Genomic DNA, 18070 nt, shown 5'->3' with positions numbered 1-18070 from the left:
GGGTATTTCTTATGGTTTGGGAGTCAGCTGTGTTGCACCCTTAGGCCTAGTTGGGCTTAATTATGTAATCTGATTACCTTTGGACAGGAAATTTCCACATTATGGCAGATTCGTCTCTTTGCAGGAGGCCAGTGATAATCACATTCTTTCTCCTGTAGAATTCTAATAAATAATAGAATTCTCAAATTATGTACAAAAATCAAATAAGTAAAAGAAAACTTTCAATTTCATAATAACATCATGGATATTTGTGGAATCTGAACAGACAATGTTATTATTTTTGTATGGCGCCATAAAAAGGTTCAATCGAAGATTCATATCAAGCCTTTAAGAGTGGAAATTGCAGTTGGGAAAAGGTATTGTGATTTACACATTTTAAGTGCACTTAAACACTGTTTACACTGGGTAGATAAAACTGTATTATTTCCTACACATTATAATTTTTTCTGTTATGTCCGTGTGTTTCATGTTTTGTGACGTTTTATTGCTTTTGACATTTTTCCATATTTTTCTATGCTTTTTCCATTCTCATTTTGTTTTATTAACTTCAGTATTTTTTATTGATTTTATGGGGAATTTATTTATTGGTTGCATATGACAACATTCTCAAGGGTTGCTGAGAGAGAGAGAGAGAGAGAGAGAGAGAGAGAGAGAGAGAGAGAGAGAGAGCGGCTGGTTGTTTCGTCTGTTGTCTCGGGTTGTTTGCGTTCAGCGATAGGAATGGTCTTGGATGTTTTGCGTATTTATTATAACGTATTATGTTTATTATTGTTGTTAAGCTAGTATGGGAAAGGTTTGTTCATATTTTTTTTTTTTTTTTTTTTTTTTTTTTGCATTTTGAGAAAGAGAGAGCGTGAGAGAGAGAGAGAGAGAGAGAGAGAGAGAGAGAGAGAGAGACAGACAGACAGAGAGAGAGAGTGTGAATGATGAATGGGTAGTTGACAAGTGAACTGCTTGTTTGGTGGGTGTTTTGGCTCGTTGAGTGGCTCAGTCGCCGAGCATTCGGAGAGTCGGGAGCAGTCAGTCAATGAAGGCATTCGGAGTGAGAGGTAGTCAGCCTGTGTGCATTTCACATAAGTTTTGGGCATTCAGTAATCAAGTTCTGTCCTGCTTGTGTCCATCTGGGGTTGTCGAGTTGGTGAGCAATTTGTCGTGTTTGTGTTTGTGAAATGTTGTATATTCTTGGTGCTTGTTTGGTGTTTTTTTGGTGTTTGTATTCAGCAGTTTGTTGGTGAGAGATGGTTTGGTGTTTGGCAATTAGCTAGTGGCAGTGGAATATGTTTTTCGACGGCCATACAGCGTTGAAAGCACAGCTTCTCGCCCTGATTGTTAAAAGTTTCCTTGTGAGTAAATGTGTTTGAGTTTTTGCTTTGCTGAACCAAGTGTCCTTTAAGTAGTTAAAGTAAAATAATGTGTGGCTGGGGGAAATTTGTAAGCCAGGATTGATTATCATAAATGTGGGGAGGTCTTGCCTGCTTGCTTAGCTTGTGATCCCGCCACAATTTATTACATTTAACACTTGTGAATTAATTTGATATAGTTATATTTCTTTTCAAATTTCAATTGTTGTTTAACAGTTTGAATGTTACATGAATAATTTAATTTCTCGATTAATTCATTTTCTTGATAAATTAACTTTTATTTAATTTTGTTTGATAATTAATTCAAGAATTAATCAAACTTTGTGTTGTTTTCAAGTAATAGCAAATTTCCCTGAGATTATCAATTACACATAAATTTTGAATTTAAAAATAAATTTTTGTATTTAGAATTTTTATAAGTGTTTTATTCACCATCAGCTAATTTTATTTTTTATTTTATTTAGGTAGAAATATAGTGGTAATTGTGCTGTTTTCCTTCAACTTTAGACATTTGATGCCCTTTAATTAAGATTACCTCACACCAGTTTTAATGAACTTAGTCCGATTTTTTATATGATTCGTAAGTTTTAAAGGGATCAGTGTTACCTTTAGAGTATTTAGTCGTCTTTTATCTGTGATGAAGGTTCAGGTGTCTGGCTGTTGTGAGGTAACTATTTCTTTTGATTGGTAAGTGTAGTAAACAGATACTTGGCCACTTCACCACAAGTATAAATGATGCCCAGAGAATAGAGAGGGAAAACTAATCACATTATCACTGTAGTTTATACTGGTGGCGTTAGGGATATATTTTGTTAAGAGAGTGACCATATAGTTGTTTGTTTTTGCATTCTATTGTATTGAATGTTATTTGAGTACCTTAGAGAAAAATGGCTCCGTTCGATGCTACAGAATTTTTAGCAGCTCCTTCCATCAAAGAGTTATCTGAAACAACTCTGATTAAGGCACAGTTTATTGCTCTAGCAGTAGTATGTGGTGGTCATATGTATAGTAGCATGATGAAGGCACAAATCAGATGCATTCCCATGCAAGCATTGATAGACTCTGGTACAATAACTGATGAAGATGGGGTAGAACTAGCTCAAGAGTTGTTGAATGTAGCACAGGCTGATCTTATAAATAAGCAAGAAGAAAAGAAAGAGAAAGGTGACACAGAGTTAGAGCTTAGATGCATAGAAGGAGAAGAAAGTTTGACTTTGCTGAAAATGCAAACAGAAAGAGAAGAGAGAGAGACACAAGAAAGAAGAGGAAGAGAAGAAGAAAAAGCAGCAGAAGAAAGAGAAAGAGTAAAAGAGGAAATAAAAAGAAAAAGATTTGGAAGGGAGATGGAATTGATAAGAGCTAGATCCACATTACCTGTTACACTGTCTAACCCTAACCAAGGTAATCAAGATCCTGTATTTGACGTAGTAAGAGTGCAGAATTTAATCCTTAAGTTTACTGAAGAAGCTCCAGATGAGTTCTTTGATCACTTTGAGAAAGTGGCTTCAGGTATGGGATGGCCAGAAGATAACTGGTCAGTTTTGTTACAAAGTGTCTTGATTAGTAAAGGGAGAAGTGCTTATTTAGCCTTAACAGCCGATCAATGTATAGACTACAAGGTACTCAAACATAATGTACTACAAGTCTATCAGATAACCCCAGAAAACTACAATGAAAGATTCAGAAATATAAGAAAAGATGAAAAGGTAAATTTCTTGGATCATGCTTATAAAGTGAGAAGATGTTTTAAAGGATGGTTGGAGGCTGCTAATATTACAACATTTGAAGATTTAAAGGAGCTAGTTATTTTGGAGCAATATTTCAAAGGGATCCCTGAACATATAAGATCCTATTTGAGCGAGAGAGAGAGGTTAAGAAACTTGATAAGGCTGCTACACTGTGTGAAGATGACAATATAATTAGAAGCAAGCGCAATTATAATGTTAAGTACCAGACTCAACAATGCACAGGTGTTAAGTCTCATCCAAATTTCAAGAACAATTTTATAATTGGGAAACCTACAAGTAATAATACCCCTCAGCTAGCTAATGTGAAATCCTCATCTAATAAGACAGTTGCAAAAGCCTAATGTTGTCTGTTTCAAGTGTGGAAGAGCAGGACTATTCAGTCAGGCATGTTACCAGAGTCATCAGCAGTCAAAGCCAGTTGTTCAAATAGTAAGAAGTGACCAGGTGAAGCACTGCTAAGAGCAGTGTGGGAACGAATCAGACTACAGGGAAGAATGAAACTAAACAAGCTGAGTGTTTTGCACCCAGTGGAAATGTAACCTCAAGCTTTTAAGCCATATGACTATGAGAGTACCCTGAGAACTCAAGGAGAAAATGTGCAGGTGCCTGCAAGATATTACAGGATACATGGAGCAACCATAGTGTGGTGGTAGTGTCACGCACAATAGTTCGTTCCCTCCACTGATCCAGAGTGAACACGAATCCGCGACTATGAAACCCCGAAGCAGTTGAACAGGTAACTAACGGAACATCCAATAGATGTTGCGCCGTCAGGCCAAGGAAGGAGGAGTGGGCAGCAGGTATTTTTCTTGAGCATAGAGTAAAGTATCCATAATCTATTAACGTTAATTAAGAGAGTGGTCGTAAACATTTTGTTGTTGACGATACTGGGTTTGAGTGTAAAATGTGCATTTAAGGAAATATGCGAAATAAATATGAGACTAAAAGTACTTGCTTAGGAACTTAGTATTTATGAAATAGATTATTAAATCTTTTGTACTGACATGACTGTCCACGAGATCGATACAAAACTTTCACCAACAGAGTTAACGGTGGTGTTCTGTAAGCAGCAAGCCACCTCTATATATATATATATATATATATATATATATTTATATATATATAATATATATATATATATATATATATAGAACATCTATATCGGCAAATTAGCAAAATTTTCAGTTCACTTACTTTATTGAGGTAGCAACCATACACACAGATACATGTCTATATACTTACACAATTCATTATTGGGCCAACCTCCTTAGAGAAGGCGGGCGATGTGGACAACAACACTAAAAAATTACGGCTATATATAATTTTCTTTTTTTACTAAATGTTAGCAACTAAAACAACATGAAATATTAGGATACTTTCACCAATATAACAGGTTCATATTTGGTGGAAAAGAGAAAGACAGAACCACTGAATATAACAAGACAAAGATAAGTAGAGAGAGAGAGAGAGATAACTTATTAAGTTCTTTTCTAGATTATGGTGTGAAGAAGCCTTGTGTTCTTATTTTCTTCCTAGCACCAGGTCTGTTATAAAATATCAGTTATTATCAATTTTACTATATTTCTTTCGTAAGGATATTTTCATCCTTGTTTTCAAGATGCATTGTAATAGAAAATAACTTAACTCAATTTCTGTGTTTCAAGAAGCAAAGTAGTTTTCTAGTGCCGATGTAGTTATAGCTAATTCTAATGTGTAAAAGAGTTAATATGTTATTGTAGGAATTTAACTTTTCTCTCCTGTGAAGTCAACTGCCGTGGTCCTTGCCGTTCCCTGACCATTTCCTGTCTTAGGGAGGGTTAGGAACCACTAGCTTCTACCTTTGCATTGGCGAGTTAAGTTGCCTAGTGTATGGCCATTCGTAGGCTGCAGCTTTTAGCTCCACTAATTCTATCAGGGCTTATTTCTTCTACCTTTTGGACCCCCTTTTAATATTCCAGCCTTAGTTTCTTAACTGCTGTGCTCTTATTCTGTCTCAACTTTATTACCTTAATCTATTTTCCTTCTTTTCTTGGAATGAAGCGCATTTTGTAATTCCCTTTATATCAAAATAGTAAAATAAAAGTAGTGATATTTACAAAATTTAAGTGATATATTCAAAATTTAAGGCTTATTTCAGTTTGACTAAATGTTAAACTAAAAAACCATCACATTTTTCCGACAATCTGGCAGATAACTTTGAACCAATATCACTTTTTTTTTTCATATAATTTTGAGATACTATAAATATTACTTTTCATTTTAAACCTTTGAAATATGCATGATCTTCCAAAGCATTAGCATTAACTGGTAATCAAGTAAAAGGAACATAACTAAAAACACGTGAGCTAGTGTCAATATTTTATCATTATTATTAGTATGATAATATATAATGAGTAGGATGTCCAGCCTCCATCTGTATCTGTGACCTCACACAGACGATCAGGTATGGAATCTACAGTTTATATTATGTAACAGAAGTGTGGGTTATGTATTTGATTTCCCTGGAACGTGTTTTACGCAGATATTTTTTTTTCTTTATCAAGCACGCTTCTGCAATACATTTTCTTAACCTTACATGTCATGTCGTTTTCATTGTTGTATTTATTATTTGACGACATTATTGACTCTATAATTGGTTTTAAATTGCTACAGTTTCTTCGTTACACATTTTGAGAGGCACAGTATTTAATTGTTGTCATTATCATCCGTATTAAACAGTATTATTTACATTTGTGTTCTAAGGATGGGTTCACACCAAATGCGTCGCCTTATATAAAAATGGGGTTGTTAAGATTGTTACTTTATTTCTATATTGGATTTCAATTTACGAATCAAGTTATGCTCTAATAAAATTGTACTCCTTTATATCTGATTTTCACTTTTATATAGGACAAAATTTAGTATAATTAAATTTCGTTTAACCTTTTCTTTGTATGCATATGATATAAATTTAAAATCTTAAAACTTACCTATAGTTTTTGAAAATCATTATGGTTGAGTAGTTGATTATTATATATAATACATAAAATTTCTCTTGATGTCTCAGCTAATTCATTTAGAATTATATCTTTTAGTTATTATGTTAAATTCAATAACAATAAAATGTAGCTTAGAAAAATGGCCATTTTTTGCTCAGTTCCAATTGCCCGCCTGTAGTTAGTAGTGGTACCTCGACATACGAAAGGCTCAACTTATGAAAAACTCGAGATACGAAAGCAAATACAAAAAATTTTACAGCTCTACATACGAAAAGTTTTCAAGATACGAAAGGTTGTTGCTGTAAAGTCCCGAGATTCGCCCGGACCACCGAGAACAATTTTAAAACTCCCACGCCGCCAACTGAGTAAACTCGCCACCATCCTCCCGCTCTCCCATTGGTTCCTGATGCTAGTCACCCCATAAGGTCCTGCTCTCCTATTGGTCAGCATCTACCCCTTGTGCTTTAAGTATTCTATTGGTAAAAGGATGCTTTAAATTGAAAAACTTATTCATGCAATACATTTAATAAAAAAAAAAAAGCATTAGGTAAAGATAGAATAAAGAATAGAAATGAATGGTTATTATACTGTTTGGTAGTTTCAGTAGTTGAAGAGAGATAATGAAAATTTATGGCTTACTGTGTAAAGTGATTGCTTGGCGATCGTTCGATATTCGTAAGTGCTAGATGTAAACAGAAGTTTGGAAGCTTTTTTTTGTTTGTTTATTATACGTAGTTAATGGTTACTTAATAATTAAATTTGAAATGAGTACATGCAATACATTTAATAAAAAAAATTGTGAATTAGATATCATAAAATATAAAATAAATCAGACTGCCAACAAATACGTATTTTTTAGAATTCTTCTTCTGTTTTATTATTACGTTACGTATATGTATGTTTCATTATAGCTGTCAGTAACTCGGTATCTCTATTAGGTAAAGATAGAATAAAGAATAGAAATGAATGGTTATTATACTGTTTGGTAGTTTCATTAGTTGAAGAGAGATACTAATGAAAATTTATGGCTTACTGTGTGCTAGGAAAAATGATTGCTTGGCGTTCGTTCGGTACTCGTAAGACGGGTAAGAGCTAAATGGAAACAATCGATTGGAAGGTTTTTTTTTTGTTTGTTTGTGTATTATAGTTAATGATCAATAAATAATTATTTGAAATGAGTACATACTGATTATTTATACATTTTATTGGCATATTCTAAGCTTTTAGCTCTTAGGTTTAGATGTCAGAATCATAGACTAGGCTACAGTAGCAACCGCTAACATAGGCTAAGCTTATGCAGTAAAAATGGGGTTGAACATTACATGCAGTTGAATATTACTCAAGTATGTACAGTATTTTGCCTTTTTGGAGTCATATTTCTTCCGTCGGATCGGCGTCGTAACCCTAGAACATGTGTTTTAGGCCTGGAAATATAATTTACTGGGGTGTTTTTGGAGGGCTTGGAACGGATTAGCCATTTTACATGTAAAATGTGGTCCAAGATACGAAAACTTCATGATACGAAGGGCGCCTCGGAACGGATTAATTTCGCATCTCGAGGTACTACTGTATTGTTTTTCTTGTAGACAAAAAGGTAAATAAAGGATAAGACGATAAGAGCCCAAACAAATAAGATACATACTGCAAAAAGATCCGTACACGAGAGAGAGAGAATATTTCAGCAATTTATAACACCTAGAAACAAGGCATGATTAAAAATCTTTCAGAATGTTTCCTGCTATATTTTGATAAATCGAAATATCTCTTGTGAAATATTGAAAATCAAGGAAAAAGCGAGAGATGTAGAGGATAGTATATGAACTGGGTATTCCAGTTTGAAGAAAATGTGGCCTTACCTGGCCTTGGCAGCAGCTGTTGTGTGACGTTGTTGTCTAGATGTTGTTTGAAATACGGAGAGAAGTCTAACACAAGGATAGCCATGATGTTTATAGGCTGCCTATTCACTGGTGAGGTTCCTCCTAATTACCGATGATGGAGGTGAACAGCCCAAGGAAATGGAATTGAACGAGAGAATTTCGGCCTTGCGAGACACCATCCAGTACCAGAGAGAGCAGCAAGTAAACTTGGACAGGATAATTTTTCAGCTGCAACAGAGGCTTGACTACAATGAAGAGACTCAGAAGGCGGGCGGAAAGGAAGAAAGCACTCGTGTGATCCAGATAACTCAGGTGGTGTTGCAACAACAGGCCTGGCATGAAAGGGCCCACTTATTCGAAGGTGAGACGTTGTTTCTGAAGGAGAACGATCAAGTGAAGATGGAAAAACAGCAGCTGGAAGACAAGATTCTCAAGACAGAATAAAATCAGCAGTTGATGGATTAAAAAGGAAATTGGGCAGAGAAACGATGCCCTATGTGAGAGGATAAGGGAACCAACAGTGCAATTGCCAGGTTGAGAGGCAAGAGAAACTGCTACGACAGAAGGAGAAGGACCTGCAGATATAGACCGAAGAAGCGACGCGGATGGCGAGGCTTGTCCAGGAACGAAAGGACTCGACCGAAAAGCGGTAATCCGACAGGAAAGACGCCGAGGTCAGGTTCCAGCTCCTGCCGAAGGAAGTGGAAGACCTCATGAAGGAAACGTGTGGACTCCATTATGAAGCTCAGGTTGCGAAACTGAAGAAAAACGAGCTGAGGTGCCTTCTAGAGGAAGGAAATCATCGCTTCAAGTCGCTGGATAGGAAGACCGGCGTCCAGGGCGAACGGAACGACCAGTTGGAAGATGAGGTTCGACAGCTCCGAGGAGGGAAGGAGAAATTGGATTGCCAGCTCAAGAATCTCCGGGGGAATTACAGATGCCTGAAGAGGGTCAAGTGGAAAATGAAGGAGCAGTTATCCATCTTCAAGGAATGGCGCGACCAAGTCTAAGCTGGCCTTGCGAAGAGGGATCAGATGTCAAAAATTTGAGGAGAATGTTTGTTGTATGGAAAGATTTTTTTTTTATTTAAATCAAAGTTTATTTACAAACTGCGATTTTCATTTACACAATAATTTTTTGCAGCAAATTTTGTTATTTACATAATAATTCGAGTTTAACTCGAATTTAAAGGACTTCTTCCATAAATCCTTGTTACAATTGATTTTAGTTTGCAATGGATTTTAGGTGCCCCGGGACAGGCGGTGTCCCGGGACGGGCGGGCGGGGCCCGCTACGTGTCCAGGGACGGGCAGGCGAGGCCCGCCACGTGTCCAGGGATGGGCAGGCGAGGCCCGCCAGGTGTCCCGGGACGGGCGGGCGAGGACCGCCAGGTGTCCCGGGACGGGCGGGCGAGGCCCACCAGGTGTCCCGGGACGGGCAGGCGTGGCCTGGCAGGTGTCCCGCTAGGGGCGGGCGAGGCCCGCCAGGTGTCCCGGGACGGGCGGGCAGGTGTCCTGGGACGGGCGGGCTTGGCCCGCCAGGTGTCCAGGGACAGGCGGGCGAGCCCCGCCAGGTGTCCCAGGACAGGCAGGCAAGGCCCGCTAGGTGTCTCAGGACGGGCAGGCCCGGTGTCTCGGGACGGGCGGGCAAGGCCTGCCAGGTGTCCCAGGACGAGCGGGCGAGGCCTGCCAGGTGTCCCGGGACGGGCGGGTGAGGCCCGCAAGGTGTCCCGGGACGGGCTGGCAAGGCCAGCCAGATGTCCCGGTACAGGCGGGAGAGGCCTGCCAGGTGTCCTGGGACTGGCGGGCGAGGCCCACCAGGTGTCTCGGGACGGGCGGGCAAGGCCCGCCAGGTGTCCCAGGACGAGCGGGCGAGGCCTGCCAGGTGTCCCGGGACGGGCGGGTGAGGCCCGCAAGGTGTCCCGGGACGGGCTGGCAAGGCCAGCCAGATGTCCCGGTACAGGCGGGAGAGGCCCGCCAGGTGTCCCAGGACGGGCAGGCGAGGCCCACCAAGTGTCCAGGGACGGGCGGGGGCCCGCCAGATTCTGAAGAAAGTTTTTAAGAAACTACAAGAGGCAGGGTTAATAGTCAACCTAGAGACCTAGAGAAGTGAGTTTGGGAAGGCGTCTGATCAGTATCTTGGGTTTGAAGTTGGGAAAGGCCTTCTTGCTCAAGTAAATGCTAATGTAGAAGGTATCTGTACGGCTACCCCACCTACTACTAGGAAATTGCTACAAAGATTTTTATTGTTGTTTCTGTCCAAATTTCTCAGCCGTAAAAGTTCCCTTGACAGACATAAGTAGTCCCAAATCTAAGTTTGTATGGACTCCAGAATGTCAAGAATCCTTTGAGAAGGTAAAAGCCATTTTAACTTTGAGACCAGTGCTTCAAGCTCCAGGCTTTAATAAAAAATGTGTGATACAAGTTTATGCCTCTGAATGTGGAATTGGAGCCGTTCTACTTCAGGAAGATGAAAATAATATTTTTCATCCCATGTGTTTCTGTCTTCAAAACTGAAAAAGCATCAGAAAACCATAGAAACGGAAACTCTAGCCTTAATTACAGCATTGAAAAAGTTTGAAGTGTATGTGAAGAGACCTAGTAATGAAGAAATTCTAGTATTGTCTGATCACAACCCCCTATCCTTTATACAGTGGATGAAAAATCATAATCAAAGGTTAACAAGGTGGTCTCTGTGCCTGCATCAATATATTTTAAAGGAGCGGTACATAGCAGGCAAGAACAATGTAGTTGCCGATTATTTATCCGTTGTGAATTGTTGGATTCAACCCCAGGAAAACTAATTTTCTAGGGGGAGGAATCTTTTGTTGTGGTTTTCGTTATGCAATAACATCCCCTCAACAACTATGTGTAATGTTGAAAAAATGTATGTTTTGTGTTTCAGTTTCCAAATTAAAAGTTAGCTTAGAATTAAAATGTTTAAATGATGTATGTTCAGAATTCACAAAAGCATAGCTTTGGGCGGAGAGAAAGAAGGTAGAGTAAGCCACTAAAGAGAAAGGTTGCTCTGTTCGGCTGTTATTCACCACTTGAAAGCAGATGAAGTAGCTTATATTTTTTTTTTTTTTCTATCAGTCCCGAACAGGACACAGCCGGGCTGTTGATTCGCATAGGAAATCATGTAAGAGTCACTCGATATCGCATCAGATCATTCAAGATCTTTCCATGAGACGATATCATTTCCTTTTATTTTAGTAATTGGATATTCCTTTATGAAAACGTTTAATATCACTGATAAATTAACTCTTATCTCTTTCAATTTGTCAAAAGAGAACTTGTTGACTCGTAGGTATTTTCGTTGTGGAATGGAAAAATCCATGACATCACGTAAGTGTCGAGAGTATCGTTTCGAACGGGTTCAGTCAACCGTTTGGATGAAGGGTCACGTATGACCAGGTTCGCCCATATTGAACGCCCATAGAAGCATTCCTTCTATTCTAAAACTAGAAACCGTGTGGTCTCTGTTTCTCTCGCTTACGGGACTTTGGCTCTTACTGTAACGTAACTTATATTTCTAAAATTTTGTTAACTTTATTCTAATGCTTTAATAACGTCTTAGATATTTGTGAAATCTGAAAAAGAGTGTTATTATTTTTGTACGGCACCATAAAAAGTGTTGAAATGAAGATTCGTAACAGGCCTTCAAGAGTGAAAACTGCAGTTGGTAAAAGTTATTGTGTTTTACAAATTTTAAGTGCACTTAAAAACTATTTACAGTGGGTAGATACTATTATTTCCACACATTATAATTTTTTTCTGTTATGTCCTCTTCATGTTTAATGTTTTGTGACGTTTTATTGCTTGTGACATTTTTCCATATTTTTGTTTTTTGCATTCTCATTTTGTTTGATTAATTTGAATATTTCTTATGGATTTATTTAATCTAAAACTCGTGAATTAATTTGAATTTACTTAGATTTCTTTTCAAATTTCAATTGTTATTTAACAGTTTGAATTTTACTTGAATATTTTAATTTCTTGATTATTTAATTTTCTTGATAAATTAACTTTTATTTAATTTTGATTAATAATTAATTCAAGAATTAATTAAACTTTGTGTTGCTTTTAAGTAATAGCAAATTTCCCTGAGATTGTCAACTTCACTTATAAACTTTGAATTTAAAAATAAATTTTTGTATTTTAAAATGCTTATAACAGTGTTTTATTCACCACAAGTTAATTTCATTTTTATTTTACTTAGGTACAAATATAAAATGGCAATTGTGCTGTTTTCCTTCAACTTTGCTAAAGTGAGTTAGAATCATGGAAATACTTAGACGTTTGAAAATGTTGATGGAGTGATGCCCTTTAATGAACTTAGTCTGATTTCTTACACGATTCGTAAGTTTTATAAGGCATCTGAAGAAAAAATAAGCCTATCATATTTCCTTTTTATTTTTTTATTAAGAAATAACTTAATTTATTATTAAATTTTGTCATATTTGTTTTCTTTCAAAGTATGATTGATTTTTTAAATTTAATGTTACGATGTTCTTAGGTCTCACCCGACTTGGTTGACGAAGGAAGTAAAGCCTGCCCCGTAGTTACTGATTTCTTTCAGTTGGAGAGTTGATTGGTCGGTGTGCACCAGGACTGTCAGAGAGTCAGTTGGTGGGTGTACACTATTACTTCATCCTGATTCATTATCATTGATATGGCAAGCTAAAACCTTAGCGGCCGAGGATGGCTCATGGACTTGGACGTCAGAATGGCAGCAAGCTTAATAACACCTTTTTTCCGAGCTATGTATAGTCCATTCCACCACGGGACTTTGGAATCTCACTTCAGCGGATCGGGACTAATGAAGATGTGAGTACAATGAGTTAATGCAAGTTCAAGTACTGTACGATCATTAGTTTAAAGTTTTTTCCGTATCATCTTTGATCCCCATCACGCTCATTAAATAAATTAAAAGGACCTAAAGAATATTTAACATCAAATTTATCATTATACATCAACTTAAATTTTATGAAGCTTAATAACCTATCTCATTATTCAGTGCTATCCGATAACAAATTTTTGTATTTCTCTTTCATTTGTTTTTACGTAATTCATCAAATAGAAAGGGATGTCGAATAGTTATTTTTCTTCGACGTAATTTATACACGTGTTGTAGATTTTTCTTCGACGTAATTTTACACGTGTTGTAGATTTTTTTCGACCATTTATAATTTCTAATTTGCTTTATATGTAAATAAATTCTGCATATAAAGTATTACTGACCCATAATCTTCATATCGATAATTTTTATCGTACTTATTTGTGTTGTCAGGTCCTTGTATTTCCTTTGATAATTAATGGACATCGGGAGGAGGAAGTTTGCTTCCCTCACTTTTGACGGGTTCCTTCTCAAGACGGAGGAGTGCAGTGACTCAACTCCTTTCACGCCATTCCTTCCTTCGGAATAACTACAGTTTTCGCTATTTCATATATAGATAATGGTCATTATTATTAATAGTTAACTATCTTAATCATGTCTTGTTAATTGTTAATTAAATATGATTTGAAGCCTAAAATTTTTTATTTTACGATTGTTCCATACATTAATTTTATCAAAGCATCACTGTTAGCATTAGAGTATTCAAACGTTTTTTTATCTGTGATGAAGATTCAGGTGTCTGGCTGCTGTGAGGTAACTATTTCTTTTGATTGGTAAGTGTAGTAAACAGATACTTGGCCACTTCCCTATTATATATATATATATATATATATATATATATATATATATATATATATCATATATATTATATATATATATATATATATTATATATATATATATATATATATATATATATATATATATATAATATATATATATATATATATATCTATAGTTAATATATATATATATATATATATATATATATATATGATATATATATATATATATATATATATATATATATATATATATATATATGTAATATATATATATATATATAGACTATATATATATATATATATATATATATATATATGATATATATATTACGTATATATATATATATATATATATATATATATATATATATATATATATATATATCGTATATATAGATATATATATATATATATATATATATATATATATATATATATATATATTATATATATGTATATATATATATGGTATATATATATATATATATATATATATATATATATATATATGTATATATATAGTATATATATATATATATATATATCCTATATATATATATATATATATATATATATACATAATATATATTATATATATATTATATTATATATATATATATATGCCGTATTATATATATATATATATACGTATATATATATAGTGTACGTATAATATATATATATATATATATATATATATATATATATATATATATATATATAACATTCATTGAATTAGAATGGCTTTCTCACTGTTAACCAGCTTTTTTGAAATTGCTTCATATTTTCTAATTATTTTCTTTACTTCATTGTTCAGGTTACTAATGGACACATAATGGGGTTCTTCCATTTACTCCAGTATTTTTACACGCGACAGCTGTTTCGTCAACCTATACGTATTGACGTTTTCAAGCGTACTGATACAAAATATGAGCCTACATGCGTTTTGTGACGTCATGAGGACGGAAAGGTAGTACAATTGCCAAGATATTCTAGTTTAAGTATTTACAAAAGACTATAGTGAAACATAAAATAAGACAAATAAATAAATATGTTAACAACAGAATTAAATAAAAAAGTTGAAAGTAAGTTATTATATACACATTATACATAAATATATATTAATTACATATATGTTTAATTCACTGAAAGTCAGTGTGCGCTCCTGTCCGCGTGTGGGGGCTTTGTTCCACGCGGTTGAAGGACTGCCTCCTACACGAGGGCAAGGATCGGTCTGCCTCACGTTGGATGTTAAGGCTGGGACGTTGCATTGCGATGCTGACTGTTCTGATATCAATAAACGATTGTAGTTGCCTTCCTTGTGTATTATTTTGGTGTTTGTGAGAAGTTCTTGTAATGATGGTTTTTTATTGTGGGTATCCACAAAGTGCTGATGAATGGCTCCTTGGTTTCTGTGGGCCTGCATGCGACGTTTGAGTGTGGTGGTTTGTGTGTCCCGATATAGCATTTTTGGGGGGACTGACATTGCTCGTCAGCACAGACAAACTTGTATACTATATCAGATTTAACCTCTTTCTCCGTCGATGGGGCCGTACTATTTTTCATTACCAAAGAGGCCGTAAGGTTTGGTTTGCAGTAAATCCTTGCTGTTATTTTGTTATATGGCGCTAGGGGGTGGTTTTCCTCTTCTCAGTATACCAAGGATGGCTTTCCTTTCATCTTCGTGGTGTTTGTTGTATGGTATCTGATGGTATATCACTATTTCTTTGTCTTTGTCTTGTGTGTTGTTCCTCGGGGTCGGATTATGGAAAGCCTCTAATCTCTTTTTGACAACTTGCTGGATCATGTCATCTGGATATCCGTTATTTGTGAGCAGCTGTTGAACTCTGTTGATCTCTTCGTTAGTCGCTTTCCACGTGGAACAGTGTGTTTTATGGCGCGTTTTATGTATGCATTTACCACAGATCGTTTATATGCATCAGGGCATTCTCCTCTAGATTTAAGCATCTTCCAGCGTCTGTCTTTTAGTATATACGGTGGTATTGTATTTGTTGTTCTTTTGGGTCACAAGTACGTCCAAGAAAGGGAGCATCTTCTCATCACTTCTTTCTACCGTAAATAAAAATTTAATGTAGAATTTGCTTGGAGTTTATTTACTAATTCTTCTATGTCATTGTCGCCCTTTGTTGTGATAAAGATATCATCAATATATCTCCCATAGATTCTGGGTTTTGGGTGTTCTTCAAATGTGACCTCTTCTGTGTGTGCCATGTATGCGTTTGCGAAAACAACCCCGAGGGGGGAACCCATTGCCACGCCGTCCTTTTGTCGATATATTTCGCCCCTATGTGAGAGGAATGGGGCTTCCTTTGTACATGCTTCCAGCATCTCTTTTAAGATTTTTTTTTTTTTTTTTTTAAGTTTTTTTTTTGAAGATTTTTTTTTTTTTTTTTTTAAGATTTTTTTTTTTTTTTTTTTTAATGTCAGTCCCCCCAAAAATGCTATATCGGACACACACCACCACACTCAAACGTCGCATGCAGGCCCACAGAAACCAAGGAGCCATTCATCAGCACTTTGTGGATACCCACAATAAAAAACCATCATTACAAGAACTTCTCACAAACACCAAAATAATACACAAGGAAGGCAACTACAATCGTTTATTGATATCAGAAGCAGTCAGCATCGCAATGCAACGTCCCAGCCTTAACATCCAACGTGAGGCAGACCGATCCTTGCCCTCGTGTAGGAGGCAGTCCTTCAACCGCGTGGAACAAAGCCCCCCACACGCGGACAGGAGCGCACACTGACTTTCAGTGAATTAAACATATATGTAATTAATATATATTTATGTATAATGTTGATATAATAACTTACTTTCAACTTTTTATTTAATTTCTGTTGTTAACATATTTATTTGTCTTATTTTATGTTTCACTATAGTCTTTTGTAAATACTTAAAACTAGGTATCTGGCAATTGTACTACCTTTCCGTCCTCATGACGTCACAAAACGCATGTAGGCTCATATTTGTGTCCTACGGGCTGCTCTATGAGCAAGAGCCCGTGCTGGCATAAAGCCAGCTTAATCCTAAACAACAACAACAATATTTGTATCAGTACGCTTGAAAACGTCAATACGTATAGGTTGACGAAACAGCTGTCGCGTGTAAAAAAAAAAATACTGGAGTAAATGGAAGAACCCCATTATGTGTCCATTAGTAACCTGAACAATGAAGTAAAGAAAATAATTAGAAAATATGAAGCAATTTCAAAAAAGCTGGTTAACAGTGAGAAAGCCATTCTATTCAATTGAATGTTGTATCCGTGAAAAAATTGTGCCTAGAAGTATATAATAATATATATATATATATATATATATATATATATATATATATATATATATATATATATTATATATATATGAAGGGAAGAAATTCCTGCAACGGACATTCTTTGTAAACCTGATTAATATTTTTTTCGTTTTCTTTATCATTCCTATTCGTAAATCCCATCATCATTGTCATTTTTTCTTTACCTCAATACTTCTTACCCTGGATTTTTTCTCGATGTAAAATTTTGATATTGTCCTCATTTCTCTTAACCGGGGATTTTCATCTTCATAACTTTTGCTACAAACAAACGAGAACATTACAAATAATAATGCAAATAAGAAAATCATACGGTTACGACTTGTTGCATTTAGCATTATCTAGTAGCCTTGAAAGAAGTGTTACAGTGCCAACAATACGCAAAGAATAAGCAGAGATGATGATGGATAACTCTGGAAAATTGAGTCGGCTTTATAATTTCTCTCACTATTATTCAGCTTCCTCCAAAACAGGTTCGTCTGATTGGACCCACCTCTTCCCACTTCTTGTGAAAGTACTCTGCCGCAAAAACGACTGTACAAAGAAGGCTTTTTTTTTTCTCTCTCTCTCTCCATCTCAAAACGACCTCTGCTTGAGTGTACGCATGCAAGCGTCCATTCACCAACTCGTCCAGCTTTTTGTCCTTAAAAACAATTTTAATGAGAGCGGGTTTTTTCTCACTCTTTTTGTGCAGAATCATTATGGCCTCTGTGACGCCGCCTGTGTTCTATTGCTTCAGCCGGACCTGTCGGTGAGAGGAGAGGAAATAACAAGGTACTCCTCAAGGCAAAATGCCCGCTGGGTGGTGACAGGAAATCGTTACACACAATCTTTGGCAATTTTGAAAGTGTAATTTTCCACTGGGCATTATTCATGCTAAGCACCGATTGTGTATTATACCATATAGTAATAGTTTAAGCTATGTAGTATCTGTTAAATTAGACAAGTGATATGAAAACATCACTAACAAGTACTCTACGCAAAATTCAAGAATGCAAAGGCAGTTTTCAGTTCTTTAGTTTTATTGTAATTTAAGTAATACGTTACAAACGCAACTTCGGACAAGAATAATTATAATGTTATCATCATT

General features: G+C 36.0%; 1 long non-coding RNA gene across 3 annotated transcripts; it reads left to right on the top strand.

Moving 5' to 3' along the window:
• Positions 1-962: 962 nt before the first annotated feature.
• Positions 963-13609, top strand: LOC135218292 (uncharacterized). Of its 3 annotated transcripts, XR_010315279.1 has the most exons (4): positions 1016-1138; positions 12185-12324; positions 12482-12792; positions 13256-13609. It is a non-coding gene; the product is annotated as an uncharacterized LOC135218292 (long non-coding RNA). The 3 variants fall into 3 exon arrangements; XR_010315280.1 differs by lacking the exon at positions 12185-12324 and having other exon boundaries at positions 963-1049; XR_010315278.1 differs by lacking the exon at positions 12185-12324 and having other exon boundaries at positions 1009-1138.
• Positions 13610-18070: the final 4461 nt, after the last annotated feature.

The sequence above is a fragment of the Macrobrachium nipponense genome, chromosome 9 (genome assembly GCF_015104395.2).
Source record: "Macrobrachium nipponense isolate FS-2020 chromosome 9, ASM1510439v2, whole genome shotgun sequence".
NCBI lineage: Eukaryota > Metazoa > Arthropoda > Malacostraca > Decapoda > Palaemonidae > Macrobrachium > Macrobrachium nipponense.
This window is presented reverse-complemented; position numbering and strand designations above follow the sequence as displayed.